Source organism: Lactuca serriola, chromosome 6, assembly GCF_051521515.1.
Source record: "Lactuca serriola cultivar US96UC23 chromosome 6, Lser_US96UC23_V15, whole genome shotgun sequence".
NCBI classification, from domain to species: Eukaryota; Viridiplantae; Streptophyta; class Magnoliopsida; order Asterales; family Asteraceae; genus Lactuca; species Lactuca serriola.
Window position 1 is genome coordinate 18,438,854 of NC_136413.1, and position 23,349 is coordinate 18,462,202.

A 23,349-nucleotide genomic window follows, 5' to 3' on the forward strand; every position below is an offset into this window, starting at 1 on the left:
GGATCACGTGGAAGATGGCAACGTGGAAATTCACTTCGTAAGGACAACTGATCAACTAGCGGATATATTCACCAAGGTTTTACCTGAAGCAAGCTTCAACAAGATTTTGCAAATCCTAGGAATGATGGAAGCAGAATCAGTACCAAAATCGCCTTCACTTCAATAAAGGTAAGAAGCGAAATAGAGCGAACCGAAATGAACCGAACGTTCGGTCTATTTCGGGTGAAGCTCGACCATGAACCGAATGAACCGAACGTTCGGTCTATTTCGGGTTCGGTCCTTCTGAACTTGTTCGCTTCTTTTTCTTATCAAGGCATTTTGATTGTATTACCATGTACATTCTTTTAAATACTTCTTTTTATATTCATAAAATTCAAAAATATTTTTCTTTTTTGTTCAATTAAATATTTTTCACAAAATACAAAAATATTTTTCGTTTTAATCAAATTTTTTTAAGTGTTATTCTCAATGATGAAGATCCAGAAGGTATGATTTCTTTTCTACACACGTTCTATACGTCCCTAGAAGCATGTTGTTGCATGTTGACTAAAGTCTCGAAAGATTTTGAGTGAAGCCTTAATAGCATGATATATACAAATCATGTTTTCCCAAGCTAGGCTGCAATATTCACTCTAATCATGAGCTACCTTACTCTACTCACATTGAGCTTAGAGTTTTCTGCTTAGTCGTTCTTTTATAGCAGAGGTACATTTGTTTCTTATACCACCTCTATCATCTTTCTTCATTACACTTCGTCTCACCAACATAACCCTTGAGACTCTCAGCATTTACCACTGAGGTTTATGGTTATACAAAATTCTATGTTAATGATCTTAGTTTCGTGTTACTATGTACTAAGTGAAACCTACCATTCAATACCATTAATGAATTGACGGTACATGAACTATGTGTTACGACTGAAATCTCTTTTTATTTTTTTTGAGTGATTCTTCTGAAACATTCTATTACCAAGAAATTTTCTTCCCCAAGGATCTAGTTAATTTCTTTTTTAAGATTTCTCATCTATCCAACAGTCATTAAATATCTTTCCTACCTACTTGTTCAACATATCTCATTGATCTCACAAGTACTTCGTTCAGTTTCGGTCTTATATCAAGTATCGAAATCATGAATTGAAGCGAAAGCCACCCGTTCTAAGCTTTAATTTAAAAGATGCCTTTCAATACTTCTTAACAAGTACTTGATCATTATTTCATGGGAAGCCACACAAGCACTTTAAAGTCTCTCTTGACTTTGAAGGAAGAGATTCGTGCCCAGAATCAGCTGCTTTATGTCTTTTTCAGACATCACAAATTATGCCAAAAAGTTTTCTTTATTTCTTTATCTTTTACACTCCTTGCACGAAAGTTTTTAATTTTCCAAAATCTGGTTCTATTAATGGTGATTTACTTGTTCCAGCTTCATGTCATCACGTATTTCAATGCTCGATAACATTAAAAAGCGATGACGGTTCATGTGGAATATGGAATGTCGATTGGGATAAAGTTAAGGGTGACTCAGCAGCTATCCAATCGTTTCGACGATTTGAAAAAGCACATTTTATGGAATGTCGTGCAAAAAGGAAACATCCTTTCTCTTTCCTACATCATCATAGGGTATGCCAACTGTTCATCCATCAAATCAGGCGCAGTTATCAATTAAATCCAAGATATCAGTCAGATTCTTCTCTCTCCTACTATTACGTATAAAAGGGTCAGCCACGCTCCACTTTACCCTTTTATCACTCACAAAACTCTCTCAAAGAACAAAGGCGATTTATCTCACTGTTCATCATTTTCTCCAAGCTTCAACAATGGCAGACTCTTCATCAGTTCATGATACCTTTGTTCACCAAACCCTTCTCACCATCAAACCTCAACAAAACCTGATCATCGATCTTACTCCCTTCATCTATGAACCCTACATTCTCTATGTCGTCGAGTTTCTCAAATACTCGCCTCTTGTCGACGCTCTGACCAAAGTTGAAGTCGTTCCCATGTCCTGCCTCTCACTCATCTACTCCACTGCCTATTACGACAAAGCTGCTGAGAGGATTCACTTTGAAATCCACAACGAGAAGACTTCAATATCCAAGAATTGCTTCTGTGCCTTAATTGGACTCTCTCAAGAACCAAACTTGGTTAACCCTAAATCGATCACTACTGGTCAGCTCTTCTCAATGCTCTATCAAATGGGGTACACTGAAATCCTAACCACCATCACCAAGTTCAAGAAGTCCTGCCTTCCTCCTCAATGGAATGGCCTATTTACTCTACTGTTCAAAGGACTTTCTGAGCAAAGCGCCGACTCAGATGGAGCAAGCAAGTCATTCATGACTGTGCTTTACCGTCTATATCACGGGATAGATCTGGACTATGGGTCCATTATGTGGCAACATTTGGTCCAAAGCTTGTACTCTTCCTCAAGACACTCAGAAATCTCATGTGGCAGGTACTGGTCTATCATCAGCAAGTGGGCAATGGATCGTCTTCATGTTCCAATCATGGTGGATTCTCTTCTCTCCTCCATCAGTACTTTTCATACAACCAAGATAATCGTCACGGATCCCACCAAGTGCTCCTTTATTGGATCCATTCCTGACACCATGCTTGCCTGTGCGTCTGCAGCAAGTAATGTCTTGCAACAATACAAGAAGATTCCTTCTTCGGGTCCGAGGGAGCTCACACCAGCCATGGTTCGCTCCATTGACGAGGCTGACAAGCCATCAAAAAGGGGAAAGAAAACTGAGACTCAGAAGGAGACGAAGGTGACTAAAACCACCAAGAGGCAAACCCCTAAGAAGCGAAAGTCTAACAAGGTTGCTCCGTCACAGCCTCAACCAAAGAAACAGAAGAAGCCTGCTCGAAGACTCATACTCCAATCTTCAAGCGATTCAGACCCAGAGTATGTTCCTCCCAAACATAAATCTTCTCCTCCTTCTGAATCTGAAAGCGAAAGCTCTGACGATGAGGCTTCGGGTCGTGGTGATACCCCGCCTCGCTCGCCTACCCCAGAAATTCTAGTTCGCTCCCTACCTCCTCTCCTTCACCTGTTACTATCCAAGTATCCATCCCTCCTATATTTCCTCTCCCTACATCTCAACCATCAAACACTACTCCCATCCCCGCTCCAATCTTCACAGACACTACCACTACCACCACTACTCATTCTACAGCTCCCACCCCACCTGTTACAACCGAATCACCTGCTACAACCGAACCACCAATAACAACTGAACCTCCTGTCACTACCAAACCCTTATCACCTACACCTTCTACTGACACCACCCCAGTTCTAGGCGGTTAGGACTTGGAATTTGATTCCACTTATTTCAGTCCTTACCGTGTACAGAGTGATGAAGACGACGATGAACCAGTCACCAAGCGTCATCTCAAAGCAGTCAACGACAAACTCGATCAACTGATTTCCTCCTCTTCATCTGGAGCCTATTCTGATGCTGCTTTAAAGGCTTTATTCTCTTATGTAGTTCAAGAACACAATGCCTCTCTTTCTGCTGCTGCTAAGGCTATAAACGCCTCCACTTCATAATGCCAGAAAGCCTCCCTCGCTGTTGAGGCTTCCACAAAGAAGTGAAAAGAAGCGACCACAAAAGTCGATAAACTAATTTCTGAGGCTCACTTATTTTTGGATTCATTGCAGGCCGCAGCTCAGAAAAATTATCAAATTGTCAACGCTTCGATTGATAACCTTCAGCGTTCTCTTCAAGCTGAACGGTCCCACCTTGAAGCTGCTCGTCAAGCAATTGAGGTAGCCAACACCACTCTGCACGACAATGTCAATGATCGATTGACTCAATTGGAGGCAGAGTTGGCTGTTGAAAATCGCATCATGGATGAACTCGACAAAAGAACCTCTCAGCTGAAGATGCAGAATCTCAAACTTCGCACTGCAACAGCCGAACTTAATGACTTGAAGTCTGAGAGGGAGGTTATATGAAGCTCTGTTGCTGATGTTCACTCCATCTTACTTCACCTTCTTTGAAGCCCATGATCCCATCATTACCATCACCATTCGCAGGCATTTGGCTGACAAACTTTGACCTGCCCTGGACATCCTTAGTCGTATCAAGGGTGTTTCGGTGACTAGCATCCAGCTGATACAAGGGGGAGAGAAGGCAGGAAAAACTCAACCTCTTCCTCAACCGAAATCAACTACTGAACCGAAGGATAATGAAGCTTCGGTCAGTAATAGAGACAAGAAGAAGAAGAAAATTGGGGGGGGGGGGGAGGGGATGACACTGATAATGAAGATGATGTTTATGGTGAAAATCCCAAAAAGCCTTTTCAGAAGACAAAACCTTCTGATAAAGTGCTTGAAGAAAGGTTCAAGAAACAAAAGGTTGAGCTGGAGCAGAAGCAAAAGGAAAAGGAGCTCCTGGAAAAGAAGAAGTCCATTTTTCCTGAATGGACTCTTGATTCTCTTCAAAGGTGTGCCATTGATGAGCCAAGCACACTTTGGCTTGAGCCTGTGATGTCGTTCGGGCTTGATAACTCCAAGGATGCACAATTTGACATGACGATCACGCGAAAGGCATTCATCTTTCATTGCTTCAACTCGACTGTTGCCATTCCGTCTCCAGACTCGAAGGTGGATAGGGATCTGTTGGAGTTCTACCTAGAGTTCGCTCAACCCCAGTACTTGACCTGGAGTTCGAAGAAAATTACAACTGTCAAGGTTCTGAAGCCCTATTCAGCAGGGAAGTTTGTTAATGTGAAATTCAAAGTGACTCGAGGCTCTGAAGGCTCGGCTCATAACTTCACCCTTGCTAATCTACCGAACCTCAATCCCCACGACTGGATACTCCTCAATAATATCTTACCGTTAAATCCACAGGAGTATCAGCCGATCATTGACCATGTCAAGTGCATGCTTGTATGCTACATTCACGAGTTAGCGAAGATGGACCGGGAGATTGCCTCTGCCATTCACAAGCAAACCACGATCAAAACTATGGGCAGAGCGGGAAATGTTAATACAATGGTCAAGGGCAAGACTGATTCGAAGTACCACACTATGATGTTCATCAGAGGCGAAGGACAGAAATTCATGTTCGCTCTTGTTGACAAACACCTCTTCTCAACTGCTTGCTTGGAGCACATTTTGGAGATTATTCAGAGGTGTGATCAGAACACTACAGCTGACAAGAAGATGTTTACTGATATGCTGAGATGGTACATTCAATTTCGGCAGACTCTTCTTGCTATTATCCCTCGGTTGTACAAGGTGGTCAAGACTGTGAAGCCAACTAAAAGAAAGTGATCTCTCGCCTCATTTGACGCAAATGGGGAGATTGTTGGGCTTATAGTGTTGCGTCATGGGCTCGGTCCTTAGCCCAGTTTTGGTTGTCGGTTTGGTCCTGTCCAACCGTGCTTATTTTATCCTAGGGTTTAGTATTTAAGCTGCATGCATGCAGTCTTTGTAGTTAACGCTTTTATTATTTTCCTTATTGAATTTTTGTAAACCCTAGCTCGCCTCTATAGTGGAAGTTCTTCATCGAGCTCTGCTGAGGCGTGACTATATTTGAATCATAAGCACAACATTGATTCTATTATGTGTTCATCGTATTATTGTTTTTGTTTTGTTTGATCTTAGTCGTTTACCTGTGAAAGATCTAATCGATCAGAGATTTATTCTCATCAATTGTGATCAAAAGAAACTAATTAAATATAAGGGGTTATTTGGTAAAATCATTCATTCTTATGGTGTGGGCCAATGATCCATGATTTCTTAGGTTGGGCTAAACCCATGTGACAACCCATGGATGATCCATGGAGGTTTAAATTAATGGATCCTAAGGAATAGGGATGTCAACGGGGGCAAACGAGACCGGGATTACATCCCCTGCCCCCGCCCCCAAAATTTCCCTGTTCCCCCGCCCCCGCCCCCGCCCCCGAAATCTCCATCCTTTCCACCCCCGCCCCCGCCCCCAAATTCACCTTCTGCTCCCCACCCCCGCCCCTGATTGATTTTGGGCTACCTTATTTGGGCTAAAAGAAGTTCTTGTTTGGGCTAAAAGAAACTATTTTTTGAGTAACAAATAGATATTTATAACATAGTTTTACATGTTACAAACAACTTAAAAACATGTTTTTTTATTGAATTTCTATTTGTAAAAATCATTTTATTATTTATTATATTTATTATATTTATATAATTAATATATGTTAATTTATATAAATTATTAACGGGGCCCCCACGGGGGTTTCAGGACGGGACTACCAACTCCCGCCCCCGTCCCCAAAATTAAAATGGGGGTTAACCTTGCCCCCGCACCCGCCCCCGCCCCTGATTTTTTTCAATAAATGCCCCCATACGGGACGGGGCCCCCACGGGATCGGGGTCCCACATGATTTTTTTGACATCCCTACTAAGGAATATGGAAGGTCATGCACATTAGGGTTTACATGATGTAACCCTAGTTTTGCCACACTATATAAGAAACCCATTGGCTCCTAAAATTGGCACCCTAGTGTTCTTGGAATAGCTATAGCCGATTTTAGAGTACAAGTATTCTCTCTCAAGTCCTCCATTGTTGGTGGTGTTGTGTGATTCCATTTGAGGTGCAACACTTGGGGCATTAAGTTCTTAAAGGCCAAACTCAAGAAGTTCTACAAGCTACAACTAAGAGGTAACCCTATAACTCTCTTTTATGTTGATTATATCATTTTGTATGATAATTGTAGGCTTAATGCTTTGGAAACAATATTGCATGTATAATTAGAGAAAACATAGATCCGGAGCATTTAGGGTTATATGTGCACCATAGGATGTTGTAGTATACTAAAACCATTAAACCACTACCAATGATAGTCTACCTCGTACAGGTAAAGGCTACGATCCCATCGTAGTCTCACAACACTTCTAACCAACCATGGTTACCACCCCTGGCCTTACCACATCCTACCATCACAACCCCACGCATCCAAAGCCGAAACCTGCATCTAACTACATCCAATCAAGTGTTTGGGTCATACCTCGAATTCCAAAGCCCTCAACCTGGACTCAACCACAAGCCTACAATGCATAACAAAGAAGACGCCGACCAGTGGTTGGAAGTTTCCTGAACTCCTACTAAACCACATCAATATAAACAGTCACTTGGGTCATCTCTATTCTTGACCAGGATGTTAAAGTTGCCCTAGTTCCCCACCCGATCCAACTCCCAGAAAACCTGGTCAGTTCTCCCCCACTTGGATTCGACGAAGCTCTTTCATCCCATAAGTTTGATGATCCAAATCACTTCCCATGATACCATACCAATTCCTTGAGTTATTATGTCTGCGACTAAGAACCATAACTCTTGCCATGTACTGACGAACCTCTAATCTAATTTCTATCCTAAAGGAATCATTGAACTCTAACCAACTTCAGTCCATGTGAAAATGCCGTTGACACATACAATGATCAAACAACTCACGCAACTGACACCACCATCTTCATGCTACCCTTCCTTTCCTAGCAATGGTAGTGCCTTGAACTCCAAAGGTTTTCCATAGGCAACTGCCAATCATACCCGAACAATTTATAGAACCGTTGAAACCTGACTTCACTGGAGAACTATCACGCTAACCCTGACCAAATATCCTCCAAGCAACACCCTTAAATTGATCCTGAAAAGGACTAGGATAGACAACTGAGCACACTGAAACCCACCCGACAAGTTATGCCCATCAGAAGATTCATTGAAGACTTCTCGGCATGAACAAAGGCATATAACCATCCTTGATAACCCAAACAGTAGCAGAGGACCGACTCGAGATATAACTTATTCAATCCCAATCAAAATTCCAAAGAAATACAAATTCTCGATATCCACTTTGAAGAAGCAGAAGATAACATACCCGCAAACATCTAAGGAATCCTGTCACCTCCTCCCAAGATACATCGACCATCCTGAGGACATGGTGCAAAACTCCCTTCCGATCCCAATGATAGGAACTAACAATAGGATCCTCCTTCCTGAAGGATTCTAGGGATCACAAACTTTGGGTTCCAGATGAGCCCCCAACTACCCTTCTACAATCTCGGCCTGAAAGGCATGAGATGATCATCCATGAGCTCCAAAATCCCTTCCTTGACTGAACCCAAGACCACCGGGGGGTCCACTCCAAAATACCGCGAGTAATCTCTGATGGGATGAACTCCCGCATCCGCACATAGATCGGCTTAATACCTGCACCTATGCCGAAACTATAATCTGAACCCCAAACCTGAGTGCTCAACACCATACCGCAAACAACATGCAAAAGGTCCAAGTTAACCCGAGAATACTCATCCCACATGCTTCCTAGATTCTCAAAGACTCTTCCCGATTCGAGTATGGATCCTGTGCTTTCAGTAGTATAGGCTCAATACTACCTTCCACACTTATTCATACTTTCCTCAAGAATCCTCCCAAATCCTCTAAGTCACATTCTCAAATCCATACACTAAACACTCGCGAAACTTGCATCACATCCCACTGAAGGAATCCCTAGGCTTTCATAGGTTCCCGACCTCACCCTGCCATCAACTGCTGAAGAACTCCTTATAATGCCAATCACCTACCTCATGAACACAATCACATGGAATGAAGCTTAGATAATCCTTCGAGTAACAAACTCATCTCTACATCGGTTGGACTCAAACAAGAGATACGCAATAACGTCAGATCCGTCACTCTGAGATTGTCCAGCCTTCGTCACATGTGACTTGACATATTCACTTAGTAGCTGGCTCCCATCACCTAGAAGTTCCAAAAAGCACAAAGCAAGCAGCATTCGTGCAGTATCACTCCAATCCAACCTACTACAACACATACTAGGAGCTCCCACTCCCTCTACTGATTGCCTTATGCATACCAACCAAACCAAATCCAACATCACATGCTTCCTAGACTACTAGGCATCACATATCAGGCCAACCTATCATTGACTAATCAAAACTAGCATGCAAGCCTACAAGCTCATATAATAGGCATACAAAGGTATCTCTCCTAGCATTATAATATGCAAAAACTGAGCAGATCCTTAGCTCTAACTAGCATGCACTTTCACAGATTCACAGATCAAAGCGTAACATATAACATGTATGGGTATTTTGTGAAACTTACTTGAGCTCGGTTGTTTGCATACACCACACCTTTTCTTCTTTTAGAAAAATCATTTTTTAAGATATATTTCTTTTTGAAAAACTTTACCAAATCCTCGGTTTGTGTTTAGACACACCCGCGAGTGTGCCCGAATCCCTCAAACCAAGGCTCTGATACCAACTTGTAACATCCTAGAATATGGTCCCAAAAATTTCTTATCAATAATAGATAAAAGAGTATTTTACAATAACATCCAAACATTTAAATAAAACTCCAAGTATCATTTTGTCATAAAATCGGAGTAAACATCATAAGTGGAAATCTCAACGGTGTGTGCGACGCAATCAACTTGAGCTCTTCGATTTTGAAAACCGAAGTACCTGAAACATAAAATGAAAACCGTAAGCACCAAGCTTAGTGAGTTCTCCAAGATACCTCATACCACACATAGCAAAACATATAATGGGCCCCGCCCAGTCATCGAGCCCCACCCGGTCATCGAGCTGAGCTCGGTAGTAAATCGGGCCCCGCCCGACATGCATATAACATATATCAAATAAATACATATACATGCACCATAGATACATAGCACACAAACAGTCATCGGGCCCCGCCCTGCATCGGACCTTATCCCGGAAAGCATATAAACACATACACATGCCAGAGTCATGAAAACAGTTATCATACTAACATAGCATAAACATGGGCCGACATTTGTTCCCTCAACCCACTAAACCCAGTGAGGAAACTCACCTCGCACGGCTGAAATCCCGCGGATAAATCTCTAGTTGCTAGCTAACAGATCCCCAAACTGTCAACATCAAAACAAAAACCAATGAACAATCCAGATTTCGATGCATAACCATAAATCCACACTTTGGGTAAAAAGACCATGGTACCCCTAAACTAGCTTGGTCCAAGACAGGGCCCAAGCTCACTTTGAAAGCTCAAAAGCCAAATAATCAACCAGGGCCCAACTATGGCCCAATTTTCCAAATTGGGCCCAAACCCCTTACACGGTCCTTACCCTAAATCCCATCCAAGTATCATAGTCTATACACTTGTTCTTAGATGTCCCATTAAGAACCCAAACACCTAAGCCTAGAAGAAAAGGCCTAACTCGAGCCCATACACAAATACAATTTTCACATAAAATGACGATTAGGGTTAAGTAAAAACACTTAACCCATTAAGGACTTAATCCATTAAGTCCATCACACTACAAGGTCAATTATACAACACGGTCGACATAAATCATAACTCCAATCCAACAGTCCAAAACGCGGGTCCCGATAAGTTCCAAACAAAAGTCTCCAAGATTAGGGTTTTCCAAACCCTAATTAGGGTTTCCAACCCCAAAATATGCCAATTAGTCCAATGGTTAAGTTTTTAGGTCAATTAGGGTTTCACTAGGCCAGGCACCACCCACTGCCACCTCGAGAAATGGTGGTCGACGGTGGTTCACAACGGTAACCACCACCTCATGGTGGTGGTGGTTATGATTCGAGGCCAAAACGATGACAAAAGCACTCCAAGCACCAATCCAATCACCCACATAAACACACAGCCACCGGAGCTGGTGGCTAGTGGCTGAAAAATGGTGGCAGCCACAACCTCACGTTGGTGGTGGTGGGTTTTCCAGTCACCTATTGCACATAAAACCCTACGAATACAGAAAACAACATGTGCACTAGAACACACACACACACACATAACCACCTCCTAGGCAGATGACATCGCTGGAATCGACGACAACAGCAGCCAAATGCCACCGACGACAGCAACGACATATCTGGATCGAACAAATAGAGAGGAAAGAAGGAGTGGAGTTCAGCCTTACTGAGAGCTCCCTGGTCGATCACAACCCACGCATCGACGAACACAACCCCTTCCTCGGTCTTCGGTGGTCCTCTCGGTTGCATACGACGTCACCGGCAACGGAGTTGTGGTGGTGGTGTTCAACGACAAAGTGGCAGGAGGTATGGTGGCGGTCGGACTCGACATCGCAAGTGACGACTGAGAAAGCTTCCAAGGTGTTGGCATCTGGAGAGAAAACGAGCTAGGGACAGGGTTCAATATTCACTAAAATGAGAGGGAAGGCAGCGGGTTTAATTCCCTTGTTCTTTATCAAACATGCATTCATTTTTCCAAGTTTAGTCGTTCTACACAATATATTTTTCAAATTAACTCCCAAACTAACCAAACACCCCCTGCCTTCGGAAATCTTTACAAAATCACTCCGAAAGTTACACTTAACCCCCAGAATTCCAAAAATTATGACATTTAACTCCCGAACCCAACGTCCTGCTAATTATTAAGGATTTAGGGTTACAATAAAATAATATGATTTACATATCGGGGTTAAGGGTTTATTATTTACTTACTTATTTAATTAAATTTCAAACAAAATGTTACATCCTTGCTAGGCCGGGGGCCAAAACCTTGGGTCTTACATACATGTTCCAGGAGCCACTTCTTGGTATTCCTTGCAAGCATCACAAAGACAACTAACATACAATCTACACTACATAACTAGCATACAAGTGCCAGGAGCCACCTTCGGGTCTTCCTACAATACATAAACCAACTGGGCCGGAGTTGGTGCCTTCGAACCATAACACAATCATGAGACTTACCTCGAACGTAGAAGCTCACAAAAAGAAATCCCTAGCTGCTGCCCTGACAACACCTCCGAGCTATCTAATATAAATAACACCAAATTATTAACTTGGTTCCATTCTAAGGTCCACCATCCATACTTGGGGTAAAATGACCATTTTACCCCTGACCCAACATGCATCAAAACGAGTCCCAAAACCAAAAGATCCACAAAAGCCCATTAGTGGCCCAATTTTCCAAATTAGGCCCAAACCCATATGGGCCTTATCCTAAGCCCATAATTTCCTTAATTACAATTCTGATTACCTCAAGTACCCCCTTAGAACAACTTGGTCAAAGACAAGGTCAAAAGTCAAGGTCAATAGCCCGAGTTGACCCAACACGCCGAGTTGTCCTTCAACTCGCCATGTTTCTTCATTATCTACAAAGTCGGGGAAAAGCCGAGCCAAATTGCGGAGTTTATCTATAAACACGCCGAGTTCGCCAGAAACCCAACATCTTAATACATAAAGCTGACATTATCGACTCTAAGAATTTCACAACCTAGACCTCGACCAAAATGAGATCTAGAAGGGTAAAGTTTCCAACATTACCACTAGGAACCACCGGAATGGGTCCAAGCCCAAAACCTAGACTTAAAAGATTGAGGGTTTAACCATTAAGCACTTAATATTCAATGATAAAGCCCCAAATTGCAAATCTGATACCCTAGAGCTGGAAGACCACATAAAGTTTCCAACTTTACGCTCATGCATGACTAAGAGGCTCAAATGTTCAAGAAGGGCTTAATAAGGGACTTAATGAATTCATGAATCCCTTAAATCCATAAATTTGGCACCTTTATGCCAAAAGAGTCCATGGAAACCCTAGATCTGAAAGAATAAGGCTTTGGGACGTCCTAATCCCAACATCCATCCAACCCATGACTAAAACATAACAATTTAACCCAAAAAAGAGATCTAAACATATAGCGATCAAGATAAGAACTTGATACCTCAAACTCCTTTCAAAATGGGTAGCGATTATGGATCCAAGACTTCCTTCTCCTGGCTTAGCAACTTCAAAATCTTCTAACTCCTTCATAATACACAAAATGAATACCAAACTTCATTCCAAAGCTCAAACGCTTGACAATGGACACTATAACTCATTTTAGGGTTTTCATAACAATGGAGGCTAAGAAGGAGGCCAACCAAAGGGACTTAAGGCCTCTAAATAGGGTGCAACACCCTAAAAATTAGGGTTTCCAACCCAGATGCCAACTCGCCGTGTTGAGGCACCTTAACATGCCGAGTTGGTTTGTTAAATTCCGTCGCCAATAACATCTCGACACACCGATTTAAGGCTCCAACTCGCTGAGTCCCAAGGAAAAAACATAAACAACTTGGAATCAACTTCGTATCGGATATCAAGCGTTACACAATTTCATAGATTATTTCGATTTTGGTATTTTGTTTATTGATTGTTTTTTTAATAATTACTGGGTTGATTTAATCCATCAGTTGTCGGGTTTAACTTGGTTAGTGAGACTATTTAACCTTTACGTTTCTAAAACTATTCAGATAACGTTGTTCAAGAATTGGTATTTTCATATTTTTTGGTCGATTGAAGGGACAAGGTTTTTGCTTTCATTTAGACTTTCAATTTCGAATTGCTTTCATTTGCCTTTGGCTCTCAACCTCTAATCATTCGTTGCTCGCTCTTTCTCTCTCTAAACAAGAGTCACGTATAGAGAGAATCATTTACATTCCCCCTCTAAGAAGGAATATATCTTTCATTTTCGCAACATGAGATAGGTGATTGGATCCAACTATGTTTTATGTTTAACCAAGTATTTTATATTTATATGTTGTTGCTAAATTTGAAATTTTGAAGAAGAAGGTAATATATGGAGGTGAATTGAAGGATTTTATTTTTACTGAAGTGTTGATAGCCCTCTTTATATAGAAACGAGGATTAGATTATAATGTTTATGAGGTGTTCAGTGTTTTGGTTGTGAGAGATTTAAAGGGTCAAAAATTCAATGTTGCTGGTGTGAATTGGGTACTGTACATTTAGACTTTAGTAAGATTGTTTCTAAAGATTATCATCTGTTAAGATCTTAGACCTGCGAGATTTTTCTTGAAGGGCTAAATCTGGTAAATAAGATATTTTTGGTTCATCTGATTGGTGATATGATTCCTATATATTTTCGTATAAACCATGTTCCTTGCTCTCATATCTTCCTAAAATTCACTTATTATCATATCTACAGTTGCTACAATTATTTTTCTGGTTTTCTTTCATTTGAAATTTACTGTAACCCCCCTTGAATTTATTTACCATGGACTGTACAAAATTTGTATTCAATTCATGTTGTGGCCATTGAAGTTGACAACACAATTGAATTGAATGAAGAGAAGAGAAACCATTGTTTCTTTTACTTATCTTTATGTTAATCTCCAAAGTTTAAAAAAACACAAAATGCTTTCATAATTATATTGATACAATCAACATATTCAAATAACATTTCAGTTTTTATACATTTATATTTATATTGTTTATACAATATTAATCTAGGCACAATCATGTATTGAATTTGTTTAATTTTTGTGTATTGTGACGTCTTCATAGGCTAATCCACATAATGTAGCTTTGGTTATAGCCAGTGTTGCAAAACTCGGCCTACTCGGCCAAGTACTCGGAATCGGGCCTTCACTGAGGCGAGTTATGTGAACTCGGCAAAAAAACTGGATTAAGTCAAACATGGTCAAAAAATCAATCAACCTCGGTCAAAACTCGGTCAGCATCTCTCTAACTCGGTCCTACTCGGTCTTACTCGGGCCTACTCGATCAACAAAGTCAAACTCGGCCAACTCGGTCAAACTCGGTCAAAGGGTCAAAATTATCATAAAAAAAGAAAAAAATTAATAATTTCAAGATTAATATGTATAATACACTTAATGATTTATTATTTAACATACACATGTGATTATTACTACATATATATCTTAAATTTTCAGTAATTATTCACAAAGTGAGACAATTGTCTGTATTTCAGTTTTTATGGATTCACATGAATTTAATTTTGTTATATATTTCAATCAAATTATGATTTTAACTTATGATTTTGAAATATATACTTTTCCTAAAAATATTTCTACATGAATTACCGAATCCGAGTACTCCCCAAGTACTCCCTAGTACTCGCTACTCGGCAGTCGGTCGAGCAGGTACCGAGTAGCGAGTTCCACAACCATGGTTATAGCAACAAATAAGCGAAGCCCCCGTGAATCTGTTGCTTTCATTTTACAACTTTTAAAAGTAAATGTTTCTTCCACTTATTTCTACGTATATTACCATTTCATTATATATTTATTTATATCTTCACTGTTTTTTTTGGTACTTTTAGCACAACAAGAACAATGGAAATCATCTCTTATAACATGCGACTTTTGATGTTTTATTGGACAAGATTTTTGATGAAAATGGAAGGAAGAATGTTTTATGTGTTATTATTTTTTTAAGGATTAAAAGTGCATTTATGAAACAACATTTCACATTTTTTTCTAATTTATGCAATAAAGTATGCTTATTTGTGCAACAATGTTTCTCTCTCTCTCTCTCTCTACCAATTTATTTGTAACACCCATTTCAGGTATGAGTCAATTTATTTAAATTTCAGATATTTATTCTTCGACTGCCATGGCGTGGTGGGGCTTTACCACGACCTGACATTATTTTCTTGACCGCGGGTTTAATTGACTCGCCACGGTATGTTAATGGGTGCCATAGTGTGGCAACCAATTGTAGACAGAACCTAATCCCTGGGCTTTGGGCCCTATATAAAGTACTTAATGGATAGTGTTTTAGCCTCCATCATCCTCTCAATACCTGAAATCGTAGCCCTACCCTCCCTTGTGTGATATTGAGCTTTTTGTGGTGTTTGGTTGCATTTTGAAGGAAGGAAAAGTAGGTGCTAGCCCAAAGATCAACCAAAAACTCCTCCCTATCCTTGGAATCACTCTCTAGACCATTAATAAGTCCTCAAGTCTCCATTTTTATGATTCTATGGTTGTAGATCTAGCTTTATTAGCATATTTTGGTCCATAACTAATGTTTGGTTGATTTTATGTGATAAAGGTTGCAACTTTATGACTCTCCTGAGTCCTATGAGCAATATATCTTGTGGATCGAGATTTTGGTTGAGATATTTAGCCTTGCATGAGTTTTGGTCACCTTTTTCCCATTTTGACCTAAAATGGAATCTAGACATCAGTTGATTATCGTCTGAGAGGTGAGTTCCTTCAATATACTCGTGGGTCGAAGGCGTGAATGCCGACCCACAAGATTATGTTTGTAGGATGATAGTTGTCTTTGTGACACTTATTGTTATGCCTCTATGTGCTTTTTTTCTTTGTGACTCTTGCTGATATGATTGCGTGCTTAGCTATGGGGGTGAAATAGACTCGATACTGATTGAAAGAAACCGAAAAGGGTGAAATAGACCCAATACCGGTTGAAAGAGACTGAAGGGGGGTGAAATAAACCAAGTACCAGTTGAAAGAGACTGAAATGGGGTGAAATAGATCCAGTACCAATTGAAAGAGACCGAAAGGGGGGGGGGGTGAAATAGACCCAATTACGTTTTGATTGGTATATTTGTATGGTATGCGGTATTTTGGGAAAACTCACTAAGATTTGTTCTTAAGGCTTTATGTTTATGGTTTCAGGTATTTTCAGTTCGAAAGGGAAGGGCCTGACATGGTTTTAGGTAGTTCCGCATTTTATGACATTATTTGTACTCTAATAACTATTTTATACATTATCACAATTGATTGGTTTGAAATGAATGAATGAAGTTTCTTTTGGCTTTTAAAAATGAATTTTTACTTAGTAATTTTTGGGACATTAGAAGTTGGTATCAGAGACTATTTTGTGGGATTTGGGCACACTCTCGCGTATATCTGAACTCAAACTGAGGATTTCTAAAAATCTTTTATAAGAAAATAATTTCTATAATGGTTTCTAAAAGAAAAGGGGATGTGATGCGTGCAATCAGCCGAACTCAAGTAAGTATTCCCAAAATACCCATACATGTTATTGTTTCTGTATATTTATATGTGTATAGCATGCTAGATTAGGGCTAAGGATCTGCTCATAATTTCATATTATGATGCTAGTAGAGATGCCTTTATATGACAGTTGTATGAACCCTTAGAACTACATGCTAGTATGGATTTCAGTTGATTAGATATAATGGCCTGGCTAGGTAGTGCTCTAGTTTAGAACTCAATGCTCGAATGTTGCTTGGTTTGTGCTTCTAGGGAATCCATTAGTGTCGGATAATTATTAAGCGAATACTTTACATTACATGTTGTGGGGATTAGAAAATCCTCGAAGGTTAGGTTCAACTTTATTGTATAACTTTTGTTTGAGTCCAACCATTATAGAGTGGGACATAGCAGTCGAAAATTATTTGGTATGGGTAACATGTAGTTGTATTCGTGAAGTAGTAGAAGGCACTGGATGGGAGTTTTTTCTGTAGGTAATATCAGAGAGTGGTGTGGAAAGGAACCCTATGAAAGCCTAGGAAATGTTTTAGCGCGTAGGGCACTCTATAATATGAGTGAAGTAACTATAGTAAGGAGGCGACTTAGATGATTTGAGATAGTCCTTGAGGAAGATATAGATAGGCACGGAAGGTAGTATTGCGCCCGCACTATTGAAAGCACAAGATATATACCCAAGACAAGGAAGGCCTTGATGAATTCGGGAAACTCCGGTAGTGTGAAACTCTTCGTGCGTATATTGATTGTTTATGTCTTATGTTTTAGCATGGTGATGACACATGGCGGAGCAGGAACTTCAGGATCTGGATCTGGTCCAGGCTCGGGCATCAAACCAATTGACGAGGGATTACGAGAGTTCATCGCGTCTGAGATTATGAGAGGCATGCTTGATGTGACCCCAGTGATGCTTGCGTCAATCAAGCAGGGTATCATCGAGTTGATGGAGGATCGTCTCCGGATCTTTAGGGACGATATGATTGTTAGTCAATAAGGAGCCCACACTCTCTCCTTCAAGGATTTCAGGGGATGTGGGGCACCAGAGTTCTTTGGGGTGAAGGACCCCATTGCCGCCAGATGATTGATAACAAACATGAAGTGTGCTCAGATGACTAGCTTCTACCCTGAGGGGTCGAAGGTGAGGTCCGCTACTGGCTGTCTGAGGGAGCGAGCCCAAGATTATTAGGAAGAGGTTGGTTATACTCTAGGAGCCCTAAGCCATTGAGGCCATGAACTTGTCGGATTTTGTGACCCGATTTCGAGTGGAGTTTGCACCAGTTTTTCAGGTGCAACAGCTTGTAAGGGAGTTCTTGGATATGCGACAGATGGTTGAGACTGTGGTGGATCACCATCAAGTTCCGAGAAAGAGTTTTATTGGTACCCCAGTATGCTACAGACGAGGAGATGAGGAAGACTCGGTACCACGGCATGTTGAGATAAGATATTAGGGAGTTTGTTAACTTTTCATCCCGCCCAACATTGTTGGACATGCTATATAGGGCCCAGGAATGGGAAATTGATTTGGAGCACATCCAGAAGAGGAAGGCAGAGTAGGTGCAGACTGTTGGAATAGTGTCTAAGGCTGCAACTATATTAAGGAAGTATTTTGATCCGGGTGTGCATGGTCCTTTTGGGTTGCCTTCACTATAACAACTTGATAGGATGATTTATTAAGAGAGAATAAATATTATTAATATATTATGAGAATAATATAAAGAATACTAATATTGTTATTTGATTAATATAAGTCATAAATTAATTAGTATTAATTTGGTGACTTAAAGAGATTAATTAAATAAGAGGGTATAAACTGTCAATTGTTTGATAGTTAAACTTTAGACTGTAAATCCATATTGGATAGGGGTGGACGGATTCTAGAAGCTAGGGATAGCTTAAAATCGTCAAAGGCTATCTAAGGAATGAATTTGGATTGCTTTAAGAGAAGATTATCCAACTAGGGTTTAAGCTGTAACCCTTAAGGAGTCTACAAGTATAAATAGACCCTATGGCAAAGGGGAATCGGCACTTCATCTAAAGTAGAGAACCCCTGGCCGAATTCCCTCCCCTCTCCTCTCTCCTAAATCATCCTCCTTGCTATTTGGTGTTTGTAAGCCATTAGAGGAGTGACAATTGTGACTCTAGAGCTCCAAGACAACAAGATCAAACAAGAGATTCAAAGGTATGATTCTAGATCTGATTTAGTATTGTTATTACACCTAATTAGTCATTAGAAGTCTTGAATTCAAAGCATGTTTAATTAGAAATCCTAGATCCAAGCATTAGGGTTTTGCATGCGCACATAGGAAAGTTCTTATGGCTAAAACCTATCAGTGGTATCAGAGACTAGCTTGGTTTCTACTAAATTGTTGCTTGTTTGTTTGAAACTTAACTACAAAATTCGATTTTTGTGTTTCTGAGACATGGACTCAGCGAGTTTCATAGTGGACTCGGCGAGTTGGCCTGACTCGGCGAGTCCAAGCGTCAGGAATGGCCAAATTCGGGATTTCTTCATGATTATCTTATGGAAACTTACCTTAATCATATTAGATCAACCCTAATCCATTTTTTTGATATATATATGACTATAATCTTGATCTAATTAAAGATATTTATCAACTAATAAAATATTTAATTTCCTTATATGATAATTAATTAATTATTTTGATTAATTTGGTAATTATCTTGCATGAAATCTTGAATAAATCAAATATAGATAATTAGGGAATTAATTGTTAATTAAAATTATTTGTTATTTGATCCTCCATGTTTTAAATGTTTAAAACTTGTCCTCAAGTTTTGAAATTTATATTTTGTGGTTAAAGGTTTTAATTTAGACAATTTAAATTTCAAACCCTAGATTTTAAAAGGTTTAAAATACAACCCTATACTAATATAATATTACAAGAATAATATATATGTATGACTAAATATGCTAGTCTTACCGTTAGTAGGCCTCATTCACGAAGCCGATCTATAAGGTGGGTATAAGGTTGCGGCCTATAAAATGGCGCTTAATGGGTGTACACTCACACCCACCGCTTGCTTGATCGGTGGAGGGTCGTTAGCCGAACGGGTAGGATAGGGCAACCTCATCCTCTCATTAAAAGTATAATAAGAAATATAAAGTAACTACACACATTATTTTTTTTAAAATTTCCCAATCTTAGTTACTTTAGGAAGAGTGAATTGATGCAATCCCATGAAATTACACTTTGCACCCTTGCTAAGAAGTTAGTGGAGCGTGTGTGGTTTACCGGCACACTAATTGGTTCTAAGCAAAGGTGGCAAAGGGTGATTCATTGTTTATCATAGTTCGATGGAGCGTGTGTGGTTTACCGGCACATCGAATGGGTGATCGTTACAATGAAGGCACCATGTGAATTTGCATGGTAATTCACACCCGCTTTGTGATCCTCGGTATCCCAGTCACAAACAAGAGGGGCATATCGAGATTTAAACATGTCATTGAACAGTTTCAATGAATCTCATCCGAACCTAGGAATTCTCAATACATTTAGGACTAATAGTTAGGTTTTTGTGGTGGAGAATTAGTGAATCGTCATTCACTTACCTTCATATTATTTGCATGTTGGATTACGGCATCCCTTTTCTAATATGTAAATATTGTTGTTGGATCATAGCCCTAATTTTTCTTATTGGGTGATAATTAGGGATTCATATTCTAATCTATCTTTGTCCTTTCTAATTGTAGATGTCGAACGCAAACAACGCTGCTGCTAGTTCTTTCACATTGATGAGCCTTTGCCAAAAGGTCACCTTCGATGGAACGAACTTTAGCGAATGGATAAGATACATTCGCACCATTGCTTGCTATGACGATAAGGAGTATGTCCTCGATGAGAAGCTCGATAAAATCAACCCTGAAATCGCTACTCCGGCTGAAATAAACGCTTTTGAAACTCATGAGCGCGATGCAACGAAGGTACATTGCATCATGATTGCCACCATGAACTCCGAATTCCAAAAGTCCTATGAGGACATGTACCCGTACGAAATGCATCAAGACTTATTGGAGAGATACCACCAAAACTCAAGACAAGAGCGTTATGAGATTTTCACTAACATGATTTCCGCTAAGATGGGTCATGGAGAATCTCTTACCATGCACCTGCAAAAGATGCAAAGGTATGTCGACCGCCTTCGCAAGTTAAATGTTGACTTTGGGGAAGACTTCGCGATCGACATGGTGCTTCACTCTTTGCCTCCGATGTACAATCAATTTAGGATGACCTACCACATGAACAAAGAGGAGGTCACCCTAAGCAAACTCCAAGGTCTCTTGAGGGTCGCTGAGAGCAAATTCAAAGACAAGTCTGTTGCACCAACTCCCAATCCACCCGCTGCTCCTGTCTTGGCTATTGGTCAAGGAAAGGGAAAGAAGAGGAAGGCTTCGTCAAAGAACTATCGCAAGGTTAAAGCCTGAGATGGCGCCTCTTCTAGTGGGACCAAAGTTGATCCTGCTAAGCCCTGCCCTAACCCTAAGGAGGCAGAGTGTCACCACTGCCATAAGATAGGACATTGGAAGAGAAGCTGCCCAGAGTCCCTGCAAGACATCAAGGAAGGAAAGATCAAGCCGTCTTTCGTAGGTATATACACAATTAAATCTAACAATTCTAATCATGCTATTTCTTGGGTTCTTGACACCGGTTGTGGTTATCACATTTGTTCTAATGTGCAGGGACTAAGAAGAAGTAGGGATGTGGAGTAAGGAAGGATCAATCTAATCATGGGGAACAGAAGATCATCGCCTGTGACCAAGATTGGAGTGTATTCTTTAGTGCTTAGGAATAATTTATGTTTAGATTTAAACAACTGTTGCTATTCGCCAGAAATGGCTAGAAACATCATTTCATTTCATGGTTTGTTTAGACAAGGTTTTAGATTTTCTTTTAATAGTGAGAATGGTTCTATTTTGGCTTATCTAAATGGTGTCTTTTATTTTGAAGCTATACCATGTAATGGAATTTATGAAACTGTTATGATTGTTGATAGCTTAGGAAATGATGTTTTAAACATAGATTCTTCCTATAGTATGGATAGAGCATCCTTGTGGCATTGTCGTCTTGGACATGTCAACAAGAAACACATAGCCCAACTCCAAAAGGATGGAGTGTTGGAGTCATTCGACCTTAGGGAAGATGACACGTGCGAGTCTTGTTTGCTTGGAAAGATGACTAAATCACCCTTCACGAGTACGTGCGAGAGGGGTGAGGGTCTATTGGACCTAATACATACCGATGTATGTGGACCGTTTAGATCAACCACGAAGGATGGGAACCGCTTCTACGTAACTTTTACCGATGATTATAGTAGATATGGGTATATCTATTTAATCAAGCAAAAGTCAGAAACCTTTGAAAAGTTTAAAGAGTTCAAGAATGAAGTGGAGAATCAATTGGGAAGGAAAATCAAGATGCTTCGATCCGATCGAGGAGGAGAGTACCTAAGTCTTGAATTCCACGATTATCTCAAGGAGTGTGGAATAGTTTCACAATTGACGCCACCTAGGACACCACAATTGAATGGCGTGGAAGAAAGGCGTAATCGAACCTTATTGGATATGGTTCGCCCTATGATGAGTCGTGCTTCACTATCAATCTCTTTTTGGGGGTATGCCTTGGAGACTGTCGCCCATATCCTTAACCGAGTCCCTACTAAGAAGGTTACCAAAGCACCTCACGAGATGTGGATAGGGAAAGCTCCCTCGTTGGCACATATCAAGGTTTGGGGTTGCGAGGCTTTCGTAAGACGAGATACTCACGACAAGCTCGAACCTCGAAGTGAGCGATGTACTTTCATCGGCTACTCGCAGAAATCCTTTGGATATCTCTTCTATAGACCGAAGGACAATGTTGTCTTTGTTGCGAGGAGAGGAGTTTTCCGAGAGCGTGAACTCATAGGCCAAGGAGACAGTGGGAGGCAAATCGAGCTTGAAGGGATTCAAGAGTCGATAGATGAAGGAACCTCTACCGCTAGCACTCAACCCGAGGAGGAAACTCCGGTTGAACCAATTGACGAATCCTTACCTCTTAGACGTTCCGATAGAGTTAGAGTTCAACCCCAGTTTTATGGTTTTCATATTACTACCGAGGGGGACACGTATATTAGTGACGGTACACTAATAAACCTTGATGAGCCTAACAGCTATAAGGAAGCATGGCAGGCCCAGAGTCTATGAAATGGAAAGAGGCAATGGATAGCGAGATCCAATCCATGTATGATAACCAAGTTTGGAATTTGGTTGATAATGTGCCCGGACGTAAGACCGTTGGGTGCAAATGGATCTTCAAGAAGAAGACCGACGTGGATGGAACCGTACACACATATAAAGCGCGATTAGTTGCGAAGGGCTTTACTCAAACTCCCGGAGTTGACTATGATGAGACCTTCTCACCAGTTGCGAAGATAAAATCTATTAGAGTGATGCTAGCGATAGCCGCATTTCATGATTATGAGATTTGGCAAATGGATGTCAAGACCGCTTTCCTTAATGGGAAATTGGTTGAGGATGCTTACATGGATCAGCCAGAGGGGTTTGTGGATCCGAAGTATCCAAATAGAGTGTGTAAG